The sequence below is a fragment of the Stegodyphus dumicola genome, chromosome 6, assembly GCF_044657685.1.
Source record: "Stegodyphus dumicola isolate Sdum_Otavi_A_Nest chromosome 6, ASM4465768v1".
NCBI lineage: Eukaryota > Metazoa > Arthropoda > Arachnida > Araneae > Eresidae > Stegodyphus > Stegodyphus dumicola.
The window spans coordinates 134,442,848-134,456,960 of NC_140773.1; positions in this window are offsets into that span (position 1 = coordinate 134,442,848).

Sequence of the window (14,113 nt, forward strand, 5' to 3'; positions counted from 1 at the left end):
TTCGATTAAGTAGGAGTTGGAAAAACAGCCGAGCTTCATCTGCATTATAAATGTCTTCTGGAGCATACTTTTCTAAGATTTCTTTCATCTTGTTTTGCCGCCATTCATTTGCGTCGTTTATCGGGGCTGACGTTTTCTCTCCGTGAACTTCTTGGAAAGTTATTCCATGACGATCTCGAAAACGCATTAACCAACCATTGCTAGCTTTGAAAGTTTCGTTCCCTAGCATTGCTGCAAATTTCCGTGCTTTTGCACATAATAAAGGTCCATTTATTGGGACATTTGTTGCTCTCATCTCTTGAAACCATTTTAAAACAGCTGCATCAATGTTTTCATTTGTCGCAACTTTCAGTCGTTTTCGCTCTGGGTTAATTTCATTTGAAGTTACAGCATCTTCGATTTGCTTTCTCTTCTTTAGGAACGTTGCAACTGTAGATTGCGATAATCCATGTTTCTTAGCCGCATTAATCTGCTTCATTCCCTCATCAATATCATTGATAACGTTCAGTTTATCTCGAAAAGATAGTTGCTTTCGCCCTGCCATCTTTGGGAACAATATCGCGTGAAAGAAAGAAAAGTTTAAACCAAATGTTTCGCGTAGAACTCAAAATCGTTAAAGACTATAAAACAACCTTTGAACTCACTTTTCAGTACGTCACTTAACAACACCCCGCCTCCATCTCCCCCTATTCCTCTAACAAAGGGCACTTGTTCTGTGACAAGGTGACCAGACAGGTCTAGATGTCCTTAAACCTTATCAGAATTCCAAAGCTTACTGGGAAATGAGACTAGGCATACATTTACACTTCACCCCCCTCACCCACTCCAATTCCCAAAAGGGTGGTCTTCATCTGTTTTGAAATCTGAACAATAGCTATTTATTCAGGCATAAGTTGAATATCCACAATGAGTCTTAATAGACGGAAAAAATAACAAAATAAAACGAAAAAAAAAAAAAGGCATTTGAAAATCAAAATATTATTATAAAGGGAGAAAATAATACTGAAATTTAGATTGAAAAAATCGTTTTACGGAGGTTTATTGTTCTAGAGAATATAGCAATATTGAGGGGAGATTAACATTAGTTTATATGCAAAATCACCGGGACCACAAAACATTATTGTAGTAGAGGGAGTTATTGTTGTAGCGGGTATCGTTGTAGCGAGAGTTTACTGTATATATATATCGTTAAGTACAAGCTGATTGAAATAGAACTGTAACGCTAACAGATTAGAACCATCCTTTACTTCCATTTAGTTTTGCTGCAAAAAGGTCAGCTACAATATGTCACCAAATTATATGTACACAGGGGGAAAAAAGGGGGGTCAGTCCTGTATCTCTTCTACCGGGCCGATTGACGAAATTCAACTTGCGTTTTGCATGTCTCGAAAGCGCGACTTAGAACATGTATTAGATTTATATATAGCATTGTTCTAATATAGGCATTTTTAAGCAAAATTGGACTTTTTATGAAATTACGTGCCAATTTTTTCCCATATTTCGATTCTACGATACAAATTATGCACAAGTATTAAATTGTGTAAAATTTAAAAAATTTATTTTGGCGTACTTTTTAAGTTTGCGCCAAGAATAATTTACTTGGCGTACTTCTTAATTTATAGCAATCTATTTTCCTTTATTTATTTTTTTTTAATTGTAAACGAGCGGAAAAAAAGTCATCATTGATTAGCGATAATAATTTTAACAAAGTGCGTAAACCACGTTTGGCGTTATTATCGCTTATAACAAATATGGCAAATTTTAAATCCACGTATATCCTAGGAAATTTTGAATAAAAATTTCTAATTTTTTGCACGTATAATTAGAAATACATCTACTTTAAGATGATGGCAACAATATTATAAGTCAAAATGCTTTTCGAAAACTTTATAAAAATTATTTAAAAATACAAATTTAAAAAATAAATCAGAAAAATGGGTGAATTCTATTTGGAATGGGCCTAAATATCGAACTGTGAAAGAAGGAATCAAGTAAGTGTAATAAAAAAAGTTATATTAATAAATATATATCAAATTCACTTAACATTGAGGTGCTAAAATTTTGAGAGCTAATATTTTAAAACCTAATCGTAGGATTTTCACAAAACATGCCAGTTTGACATAATTTAGAGTCATAGAATCGAAATATGAAAAAAATTGGCATGCTATTTCAGAAAAAGTCCGATTTTCTGTCAGAATACCTATATTAGAATAGTGCTATGGGTAAATCTAATACATACTCCAAGTCGAGCTTTCGAGACATGCAAAACGCAAGTTGTATTTTGTCAATCAGCCCAGTAGAACGGGAGATATAGAACTGCCCCCTTTTTTGGGCAGTGTATAGTTTTAGGTAGTAATGTTGTATCGTATGACATTTAAATGTTTAATACCAAAACTTCAAAAGCAAGGACTATGACATTAGAGAACCAGAGCGCTCTATTCGGCCTATTGATGTTGATGAGGCCTTCCTGCGAGAACGTGCTGAAGAATATCAGCATGCAACCACTCGAAAGCTTTCTAAGGAGTTATATGTTAGTGCCATGTCCATTAGTCGCGCTATGCATCGCATAAACTCGAGTTACAAGTTCAATCGCTGGTTGCCGCATGAGCTGACTCAAGCAGATAAAGACAGACGTATTCGGGTTTGCACTAATCTGCTCGAATGAGGACAAAGTTTTGGACTGGATCTTCACTTGTGATGAAAAATGGATTTGCTTCAACAACACATGCCGAAAAGAGAGTTGGTCTGCGCCCGGGGGCCCCATTGGCAGCGTCGCAAAGCGCAAGTTGACTAACAAAAAGATCACACCTTGTATCTGATCGGATTGTCGTGTTATTATCTACAGACAGTATCTGGAGAAAAGGTAAAAACCCTCGATAGTAAGGTATACAGCGAGATGCTAGTTCGTGTTAAATCTTCTATCAAAAAACAACCACGAAATGTGCTCCAGCTCAAAATGGTAATGTTCCGTCAAGATAATGTGAGACCGCATGTGTCTGCATTCACTGGTTGGACTCTGTACGGACTCGAATGCGATTTTTGCCATTCCCACCATACACTGGTGTAGAATGTTCTCGAAGGCAGGCCAAAAGCTATATAAACCTCTATGCGGATTAGCGGTCTAGTGTTGAGTGGGTCGTCGAGTGCATGGCGAGTTTGTGCATCGACAGTGTGCATCGTTGAGGCTTTCGAGTGCATCGTGAGTTGTAACGTAGAGAGTCTCGAGAGCACGTAGAGTTCCAAGAAGGACCGAACCGACTCGTGAGCTTTACTCTCGTGCTGTGCCATGTAGCTGTCTTCATTAGTATAGCCCGATGGCCTGAAGGCTGTGTTGCTGAATGTTTTAGGGTGTTTGTCGTAATTTCTTGACGACTGCAATCGCGTTTTTCGAGCTGTCCTGAATAATACCTGCTAATAAATTGCATTTTCTTTCTTCGTCAAGTGTTGTCGTTAATCACTCCAAATCCACGAACCCGTTAGAAACGCAGCAATAGATTTGCGTGGCGATACCAGCACTAAAGTTACTCTTTTCATGTTTTTTATTTTTTATTTTTATTTTTTTTTTTGCCGAACTCTATTAAGAACGTTTTTTTGGCAGAAAACTTTCGTTACAACCAGATATTTAACTTTTCTTATTATTGTTAGGTCGTATCTAGAAAGCTTTGTTTTTTTATGTAAACCTGTTATGTCCATTAATTTATTGCCTGTACGTTTTGTTTTAAAATAACGCTTAGTTTAATTTCATTACCCATCCAGTAATATCTGAAAAACATAGAGTTCTTATTCAATTCTGAAGTTATCTCACAATTATACATAATAATTATAATTACACGTGATTTAATTTTATGGAATACAAATAAAAATAATAGAAAGACTGTAAGCGATGAAATATTATTATTATTTTTATTTCAATTTATTTTTATCTGTCGAAGATAAATAATGTGTTAGGATATGAATATATGCATGTCAAGGTAAGTATGTTTAAGAATATAAAGTGGATTTTTGTAACTTAATAACAAAGTATACAAGTGCTACTATTTCATAAGTTATTTACTATTTCTTGAGAGTGTGTCATTTTAAGTTTTTCATTGACAAGCGAAGGGATTCATTCGCTTATAATACATTAATACAGCTGAGAAACAATTTTAATGAATACATATCGTATCAGAAAAATATTGTTACGAACTGTATATATATGCAAATAATTTTAATGAAATTATTCGTAAATTGTAGTATCTCTTGTATAATGTAACCTGAAAGGTCTCAAGAGTGTGAAGCATCGTCGAAAAAACAGGTATGCTTTGATAAATTCATTTAACACTGGGGTAAATGGCAATCGCACCAAACCTGCGAGATACAGCCAAGTTGGCGATGATTTTTCGCGACTAATTTTTGGGCGAGAAATATCCGAAAGTGAACTTGGCCACCATTCGGACACATTTTGGTCCTGTACCTATGTAACTGTAACTGACCTAATCCCTATATAAATGTAACTGTATTATGTTTTCCAGAAATTTCCAGAAATCGAAGGTACTGGAAATTTCTTGTTAGTTGAAGGAAAACTGTATAAGACGGGAGAGAGCATCAGTTGAGTTAGTTCAGATTTAAGTTCAGAGTTTAGCTCAAAGTATTCAGAGTACAGGGAGATTAAATTTTGTCGTAAGGAAGTCATACTTCTTATATTTTTATCTTTCAAAACGAGTATGAAACTTACCACATATAAGCACAGCAACCGGGAGACCGCATTAAAAAAACAGATTTATTTATTTGTCGGAAATACTTTTTTTAAATTTGGCATTGTCAGAATATTAATATTTCTGTCATTTAAAATACGTCTGTAATTGGCAGCATATGACCAACAATTTCAAAAATAAAGGCCGGGTGAGGACTTTTAAGCTGGATAAGGTGTGTGTATGTATATAAGTATATACACCAATATGGTACTGCCGTTTGCAATAAGAAAGGGAAGCTTGTACATCTTATAGCAGTCCCATATACAAATTTCAACGTTCTGCGGCTAATCCCTTCTGAGTTATGAAAAGTTTTACAGTATGATTGAAATCAAATAAACGCAACGTGTCCGTATATTGGTATTATTCCACAAACTGTATAGTGTATTTTCATACAGATATGATACACGGGTATATACATGAGTGCATACATTGTAGGTACAAAAATCTAATTTTGAATCCACTTTACAATCCGTTTTGGAAATAGAGTCCTTAATTCGGACAAAGCGTGCAGATGCCACGCAAAAATATAGTCAAAATTGATTCGGGAACGGTCAAAATGGATATTTCAGTTGTGACATTTTTCACGATTCCAATTACTCGAAATTTTTCGCGATTCCTTTCCTTGTAATAAAATCTGAAGTTGAAATGAAACATACTGGACTGAAACAAGAACGATAGAAAGGAATGACTGTTGTAGTATAAGGTATTTCTCCCCTTCTTAGCATGCCTTCGTGGTGTGGTAGTTTGCACGCTGGGCGAGTATTCCAGAGGTCCGTGCTTCGATTCCCGACGAAGGCGTTGCGTGTTTTTCATCTTTCCTGCTTCCAAAAAAACCCACTAATGTTTCTGCAGTGGCGCTCGAAAAGGATTTGACGATTGAGTCCCCTAAAATCCCCAGTCACCATTTAAAAGGAAGAGTATATAAGATATTTCTCCCGCCTTCTTGGCATGCCTTCGTGGTGTGGTGGTCTGCAAGCCGGGCGCCTATTCCAGAGGTCCGTGGTTCGATTCCCGAAATTAGGAAATATAGCAATGGGAGTATTTCTAATCTAATGTTCAGCTCATTTAGATTAAAAGAACACGCCGAACAAATATTAATTTAGAAGTCAAACAACAAAAATCAGCGCTATATTTACAAATTTTCACAGGAATGGTTTCGATGGTTTCACATTCAAAAAAATCTTTCCTTTCTAGTTAACGACCGTAATTCCTTCGAAATTCATTCTAACCCGGACTTATAATTTCAAAATCCGACAAAGGTAGCCAGATAATTGTCACGGACAAGAACACTTACATCGGTGGTGTCACTAAACTCTTAAAGGAAGGACCATATAATCCTATCTCTAAAGACCTTCACCTTCGGACCTCTCAAAAATAAAAACTGTGATCAAATCGTCACAAATTTTTTCGACCAACTTAGAACAGTCGCTTAGCCCATCTGTTACGAATTGTGCCAGATATATGCTCTTCCCTAAATTCATTAAAGTGGTATTAATTTTCACCTTATTTTATTCTAATTAAGGCACTGCCTCGTACCCGTTAGCTAAATATTTAGTTTCTAGATTTACAACTCTATTAGATAATAACATCTACGCCATAAAAATTTCTATAGAGTTTGTAAAAAAAGTTAACAGCATTTCTCCTAGAAATTCATACATTTCTTTTGTCGTGCAATTGTTATATTGAGAGTTTCGTGAGAGGATCGAATAAACACAAAAAAAAATATATACTTATCTTAAGGGGACATCTTGAAGTGGAGGACTCGTATCTTATCAAGCGTTGATGTCGGCCGGGCTCATCTTGACACTGGTTCTAAAAATGTAGACTCCACTTCACCACTGTAGAACAGAAACAGGAGCACTGCTGCCCAGGACGGCTATCCGCTTGGTCCTGAAAGTCCTATGTCAACACGCAGGTAACTCGTTCAAATTTCGCCTCTTTACCAGCACGCTGCAAGGAAGAGGGTTTTCAGCCTCAGGTCAGAAACGTTGTTTCTAGGCAATTACGGCTCGCCTGTTCTTACTCATCCCAAGAGCAAGCTTCACGAGTAACGTCCCAAGTAAGTTCCACCCGCCAGTCAGTAAGAGAGAGAATCCAACTCGAATTTCCTTCAAGCCAGTTTTCAAGAGCAACGTCCACTAGTCCAGCCGGCCCGAAAATCAGCGAGTCCAAGAGTGAGTGAGTCAAGAGTAAGTGTGTATCCAACTCGAATTTCCTTCGTCTCCTTCACAAAACGGGCTCCCACTATGGCTTCACTTATCGCCCCCTTAATTATGGCAAAATCTTCGTTTTCAACTCCAGAATGCGGAAATAAGGGTGATCGCGCATGCGCGCCCTTCTTCACTTAGCCAACAACCGGACCCTCAATCGCCAAAAACCTGAATGACTTACATTGAAAGACAAGTAGCAACCTTTGACCTTTCTGTCACGTACTTTCCTCTCTTAAGGTCAACTAACAATGAAAATTCTTTCTCGAACATTCTAAAGGACACAGCGCGCGAAATCATGACTTGGCAAAAATTGCCTCCCTTTCCCTGCTTCTTTCACAATGAATAAAAGTTTGTACAAGATTTGCAAATAGAGGAAAATAAATAATACTCTTTTAAACTAAATAATATTCCCAGAAGCATCTGTTTTTCCCCAAAATTAAAGCCTTAAAATAAATAATTCATAATCAAATAAAAATTAAGATTTCCATAAATCATAAAATCATTCACCTAATTTTTATAACGCTATCAGATAATTTCTCTACATAACACAATCATTATTCATCAATGTTCCAGTGAAGGGTTCATTAAGATGTCTAGATACCAGACTTCGTGGATTTCATTTCTCCTGCATCGAAATTGATGAGCTAATTTCCTTTGCTCTGTTTTGAAACTAACGCATTTTATTTTCCAAAATAACTACTTCAAGAAAACTGAAGGGTTAGTCATGGGAAGTCTTCTTAGTCCCATCATGGCTGATCTACATGCACTATTATGAATCAAAATTACTTGAAACTTTTAAACTTCCCGGTATGGTTCCGCTACGTAGACGATACTTTTACCCTGTTTGAAGGTAATAAAGATGATTTAAATAAAGTCCTCTCAGCAATGAATTCTACTGATCCTGCTATTCAGTTCACTTTTGAACTTGAGACTTGCAATTCTCTTCCGTTTCTCGACATTCTGGTCACAAGTAACACATCCAACTTCAGTACTACGGTTTACCGTAAACCTTCATCGGTTTGCCTTCCACCTCACTTTAAATCATGTCATCCGACTAAATAAAAGTTAGCTTCATTTTAATTTTACGTTTTCCGTGCTCTTCAAGTTTGCTCCTCCAAACTATCCCTTGATGAAAAACTAAATTATTTAAAAGCAATAGCTATTGACAGGGTCTACTAACCCAACATTATTAATCAAGCAATTAAAAAATTCTCACCTCAACACACCAAAAGGCACACTCTTGTTTTAGGAGATTATAAGAATTCTGTTGTCATTCCTTTCTTTCCATCAATTAGCTATAAATTGCACTATTTTACACAAATTTAACTTTCGGGTCATGTATTCTCCTGACAATAAAATTTCGAGTTCCATACTTAAGGACCCCATTCCGGATTTGAATTCCTGGGGTATTCAGAGAATTCTTTGCCAGTGTGTTTTAATTTACACTGGTCAAACTAAGAGAACCTTAAAATTTCGAATTAACGAACATGAAGCATATGTTAGGAAAAGGGAAACACAGAAGTAAACTGTTGCCCAGCATTGTTGTCCGAAAATCACACTTTCCATTTTTCTGAAGCCAAAACATATTCAAAAAACATCTTCCATTGGTCAATTAGATTTTCTAGAGGAGTTTCACATTCAAAAAATATTCCTGTTCCAGTTAACGACCCAAATTCCAATCCCTCTTTACCTTCAAACTTTAAAGAAATTATGTTTTGATTTTAGTCTTTGATCAATAGCTTAATTCCTATCCAGCCATTCTTATCTTATCACTATATCTTTTCTCGTTCAATCAGCTTCCACTTTGGCTATATTTTGTTAGCTGAGGATGATGTTCGTTAAAATCATACAAACTAGTCCTGTTAAAATTTGCAAGTATAACACTGATTTCTATTCTCTGATTCCTAAATTAATAAAGTTTAGCTATTTATAAGTTTTAATCATTAATTTTATTTAGTTAGTTATTTAACTCTCCATCTTTCATCCTATCGCATCTCTATAATTTTCTGAAGATAAAATTTAGTTTAATTAATTTCCTCTAATGATATATTTAAACCATGTAAATCAGCAGGTACACCTTGCACAAAGAAAGGGACAGTTCTGTATCTCCCATCCTGCTGAATCGATTCACGATAGATTTATATATAGCATTGTTCTAGGTATTCTGATAAAAAATCGCAATATTTCTGAAATGGCATATTAGTTTTTTTATATTTTGATTCTACGACTCAAATTAAGTCAGAGTGTCAAGCTCTCTTAAACTAGCAAGAGTAGTTTTTAATAAAATGGGCTCTTAAAATTTTAGATCCTCAATGGTGATTGAATTTGGTATATGTTTATTAATATCTCTTTTTTATACTTACTTGATTCCTTCTTTTTCAGTTCGAAATTTATCTTTAATCCAAACAAAATCCGCAGATATTTTCTGATTTACTTCTTTTAGAAGTTCTTATAACTTTTCGGAAAAATTCTTGAATTACAATTTATAAAATTTATACCATGACCTTAAAGTAGGTAAATTTCTAGGCACACTTGCAAAAAATTAGACTTTTTTATTCAAACTTTTCCAAGATATACATGAATTTGTGTATGCGTTTTGAAATTTGGCGTATTAGATCCAACCGATAATAACCCCAAATGCGGTTTAAGTACTTTGTTGCAATTATCTGACAGAATAAATGATGCACCTTCTTTTTCCTTCTCGTGCAGACAAGAGAAAGGAAAATAGGTTACCTTAAATTAAGAGTTTCGCCAAGTAGCGGAAACTGAAAAACATTGCGCCAAGATAAATTTTTAAATTAAGTTCTCTCTTTAAATCTTTCACCAATTATTACACAATTTAATATTTATGCATAATTTGAGGTGTATGATACAAATATTGAAAAATATCGGTATCTTATTTCAGAAAAATCCGATGAAAATACCTACGTTAGAACACTAGTATATGTAAATGTAATATATAGCCTAAGTCGCGCTTGCAAGACATGAAAAACGCAAATGAAATTTCGTCATCGGCCGAGTAGAATGGGAGATATAAAAGTGTCCCTCCTTTTTTTTTTTTCTTTTGTTTACAGCGTACTACATTCACTTGTATTTATTCATATTGCAAATGAAATGAAAGTGGTGATACATCGCATTGATATAGGATGCCGTTTTATTTGTAATTTCATAAAACAAGATGATAAAAAAGCCTCCAAAAAAGGAAAAAAATCTTTGAAACGAAAATCCGATTGGTGAAACAAGTAATTCATGACATTTAGTGTGAACTTCTTGTCTCTTGTTATAACAATGCGTCTCATTTCAGTTCAAGTCATCGAACGTGCCTATTACCGGAAAGCCCCAGCTGAGGCTGGTAAAGTGTTCCTATTCCAGACACTTTCACTTGTCTCTACGCATTCTACAGTGAGATAAATGAAACGTTACGGCTTGTTCAATCGATATCCAATTTCAGAAAAACTCCGCGACTTCTTTTATTTATTTTTTTTTTTTTCGCTCTCCACCCCATGCATTGAAATGACGAGCTTTCGGCGCTGCATAAAACTAGCCACCGACAATGTTCCAATCCTTTCTGATTCTTCTTCAGATTTTTCTAACCTACCTTTTCATGCCTAAAGAATAAGGTTATCAATATATATGTAAAAGAAAGTCTTTTGTCCTCGTACCTCTCTTTTATCCAGCTGAAATCCATTTGTAAAAATCACATTTTCAGAAACTTTACTTCACGTCAAACAAAATGTCACAAGAGAAAGAAATGAAAGAAAATATATTCTTCGTGTTTTCGTAAAAGAAGGGGAAGTGCGTTATGTGGAAAAAAAAAAAACTTCGAGATGATGTGATAATGTTCTAGTTTTTAGTTAGGTTTTCTTTTTTCATTTCCTTTTTGTGATGGCCCATCAAAATATTACTTTGCTTCATATACATATTGTAATTTTGTCTAGTTTCATCGATATATGTTTGAAATTTTCTTTTCCATTTTCTAAACTAGCTTATAATTAGTTTTCAATTTGTGGAAAATAAACTTCTACACAGCAAATATTGCTAAATAACATTCTCACAAAATGAAAAGGGAGAAATGAAATGCTTGTTAGTCCTTGTCCAAGAACTGAAACACGTTGTTAATTTAAATTGTAACAAATTTATTATCTTGGCTTTACATGTAAAAAAATCAAAACTTGAGTTTTAGTTCTGTATTTAGATGCTTTCTGTATTTGATATTTCGCCTGCATATCTTTGCTTGCAGAAATGTTGTATATAACAAAGCATGAAAATATTTCGATAGATAAGAACGATAGAATAAACGATAAAACAGAATAAAAAAGATAAAATAACGATAATTTAAACTTTTTAGGAATACAATCAGCTTATAAAGCTACGAAAAAAATCTTGTCTTCACTTGTCAGTTATTTTAATTTTCCTTTCTTTAAACCCTGAAAGAAGAGCATTCAGAATCAAAAAGCAAAATAGCTATTGCCGCCAAATCGGGATAATGGTTATTGACTCTGACTGCCGTACCGAAGGGCCCGAGTTCGAATCCCGTAGAAGGCACGGCTGTTTGTAAATGTATAGCGTCTGTGCGGCATGGGATAAGAATGACAAATTTTTCATGCTTTCTAAACAGATTAGCAGAACATTTATAAACTCGGCTCCTGATTTGGAAATAACACATATTTCATAAAAGTAAAGAAAAGCAGTAAGTTCTAACCGGATATCTTTAGAAAACTATATAACATTTCTACAGCCTTCATATTCGGAATATTAAGGCAATGCTCGTTGCAGCTAACAGCATTGTCGATCAATCATTTAAATTCTTCTGAAGACTGATATGCGAAAAAACAAACCACCATGTGACAACTGTACAATTTAGAATGGACTATGTTGCTGCCATTACGATTAGGATAAGTAGAGATTATAATTCTAATTGCGGTACATCAGTTTGAAGTTACACCATACTATAGAATATTTTGAATAATGATACAGTTTTGTTTTTGTTTCCATAAGACAATTCCTTTTTTATAGTTTTATTATGCAGCCCTGCAATATTTAAATATAGCAACTGATCTCTGATAAAGTACTTATCAGTTTAATTGTATTTTCAGCTGTGCATCAGATATATTATTAAGCAACTACCCGGGTTTACTTTTAACTATATAAATCAGTGATTTACAATTATACATTCATGCATGCATCTGAAAACTAGAATACTCTATTCTTATAAAAATAGAATTTTAATTTGTCGCTAAGCAGTGCCTAGCATAGACATGATAATAAAAGGAATTTTCTCCCTCCTTTCAGCATGCCTTCGTGGTCTAACGGTAGCTCACATGGCGCGTATTCAAGAGGTCCAGGTTCGAGTCTCGGGGAAGGTATTGCACATTTTTTATGTCTTCTGCTTCAAAAAATAATAATAATCTCGTGACTTCAAAATGACACTGCACATTTATCACATCTTTTACTTCAAAAAATAACCTAAACGATTCTACAACCTTGATATGATAATAATACCTTCTTATTTGATTTTTCCAAATGAAAATTAATGAGACACATAAAACTTCTCATATCCGAATGCATTCAAAATGAATTTTAAGCTCACCCGTGGCCGAGCGGTAAAGTCGCTGAACACTGGTAGTTCGATCCGAGGTTCGAATCCCGCGAACGGGCTGGCTGCATGGGCGTTTTCGTGGTTTTTCCCATGTGTAACGTGTATACGAGCCAGTTTCCCTTAGAAAGTCCTCCAGGAAGGCATCCCTCCCCTTAGGCAGATAACCCTCGAAGCTTTGCCATAATCACAGACACACACAAAATGCCTTTGAAAATAATCTATTCTTATACACATTTCATGTTAATTGCAACACACACGCTTATATACCATTTTGTATTTTTATAAGAGTACTCACATGTTGGAATTGGGCAAGAAGTATATCGTAACGTTTCGATCAAATAGTGCTCTGTTCTGTATAATTAATCGTATATATTAATCGTGATTCATGAAATTTGATATTTTTATGTGTTTTAAGTTATGCTTTTAATTAATGCAATGCAGGGTAGAAACTTGAGGATACCAGAGGAAAATTAAATTTAGTTTTGTATTTGAAATTCTTTTGTAAAAATATCTTATCAGAAGACTGCTTTTGTCCCCTCAGGATATTTGGATTCTACATATTAAAAAAAAACAAACAATGGTTTTGAAAAAATATCGTATCAGAAGAATGCTATTGTCTCCGCAGGATATTCTGATTACACATACTAAAAAATTAAACAAATAGCCCAGAAATGTACTCTCCAATAAGCTTATATACTTCAATTATTATTTTTAAGATATTAAATGTCTAAAGTTTCAATAACATTACTTTTAAAAAAGCATAATACTGAAAAGATTTTATATGATACTTTCAAAATATCGTTTTTAATCATGAAATAAGACTACGAAATTTTTAAGAATGGCCTTTGATTGAATATTATGTTTCAATCTAATTTTCTGGTTTCGAAATACGTTTTATAGGGAATTTTTCATTAAGTTTGGAAAGCTATCAAGAATTTGAAAATCATATATAAATAATAATGATAAAAACAATGTTATTGAATTACTTCCAAAATTAGTAAATACAAGAGAAAGCGCTTCAAGTCTAATAACAATGGAATGATTAGAAATTTAGAAATTATATAGTCTCTCCTCAAGATGTGTCAAACATTTCCTGGTATCAGTCATAGAAACCAAATTTCAAAATTCTCTAAAATTTTCTTTCAATAATTAAGTTGGTTGTTAATTAAAAACAAGAACTGTCTGCTAAAAAATAAGCATATTTTTACTCACTAAAATACTGAAGTCAGTTAAGAGATTCTATGTAATTTCGCTTAACCATTAGATGTGGATGGCTGAGTTTAAAAGATATGATACTTAGACTTCAGTTCTTATCTCGCAAAATGTTTCTTTTTTCACAATACATGTAATTATTGTTTCTTAAACGCGCAGATAATTTAGCACTATGTAATTCATCAAACTCATGTACTCATTTAAGTTATCTGTAATTCTTCCGTTAATGTAAAGCTGATATATTTCATAATGCTTTAGTTCTGACAAAGTCTTACAGGGCAAACTATAAGTTTATATTTGTTAATTTGGTTTATTATTATACATCGCTGTCTTGCCGCTCACATTGCTCAATTATGAAC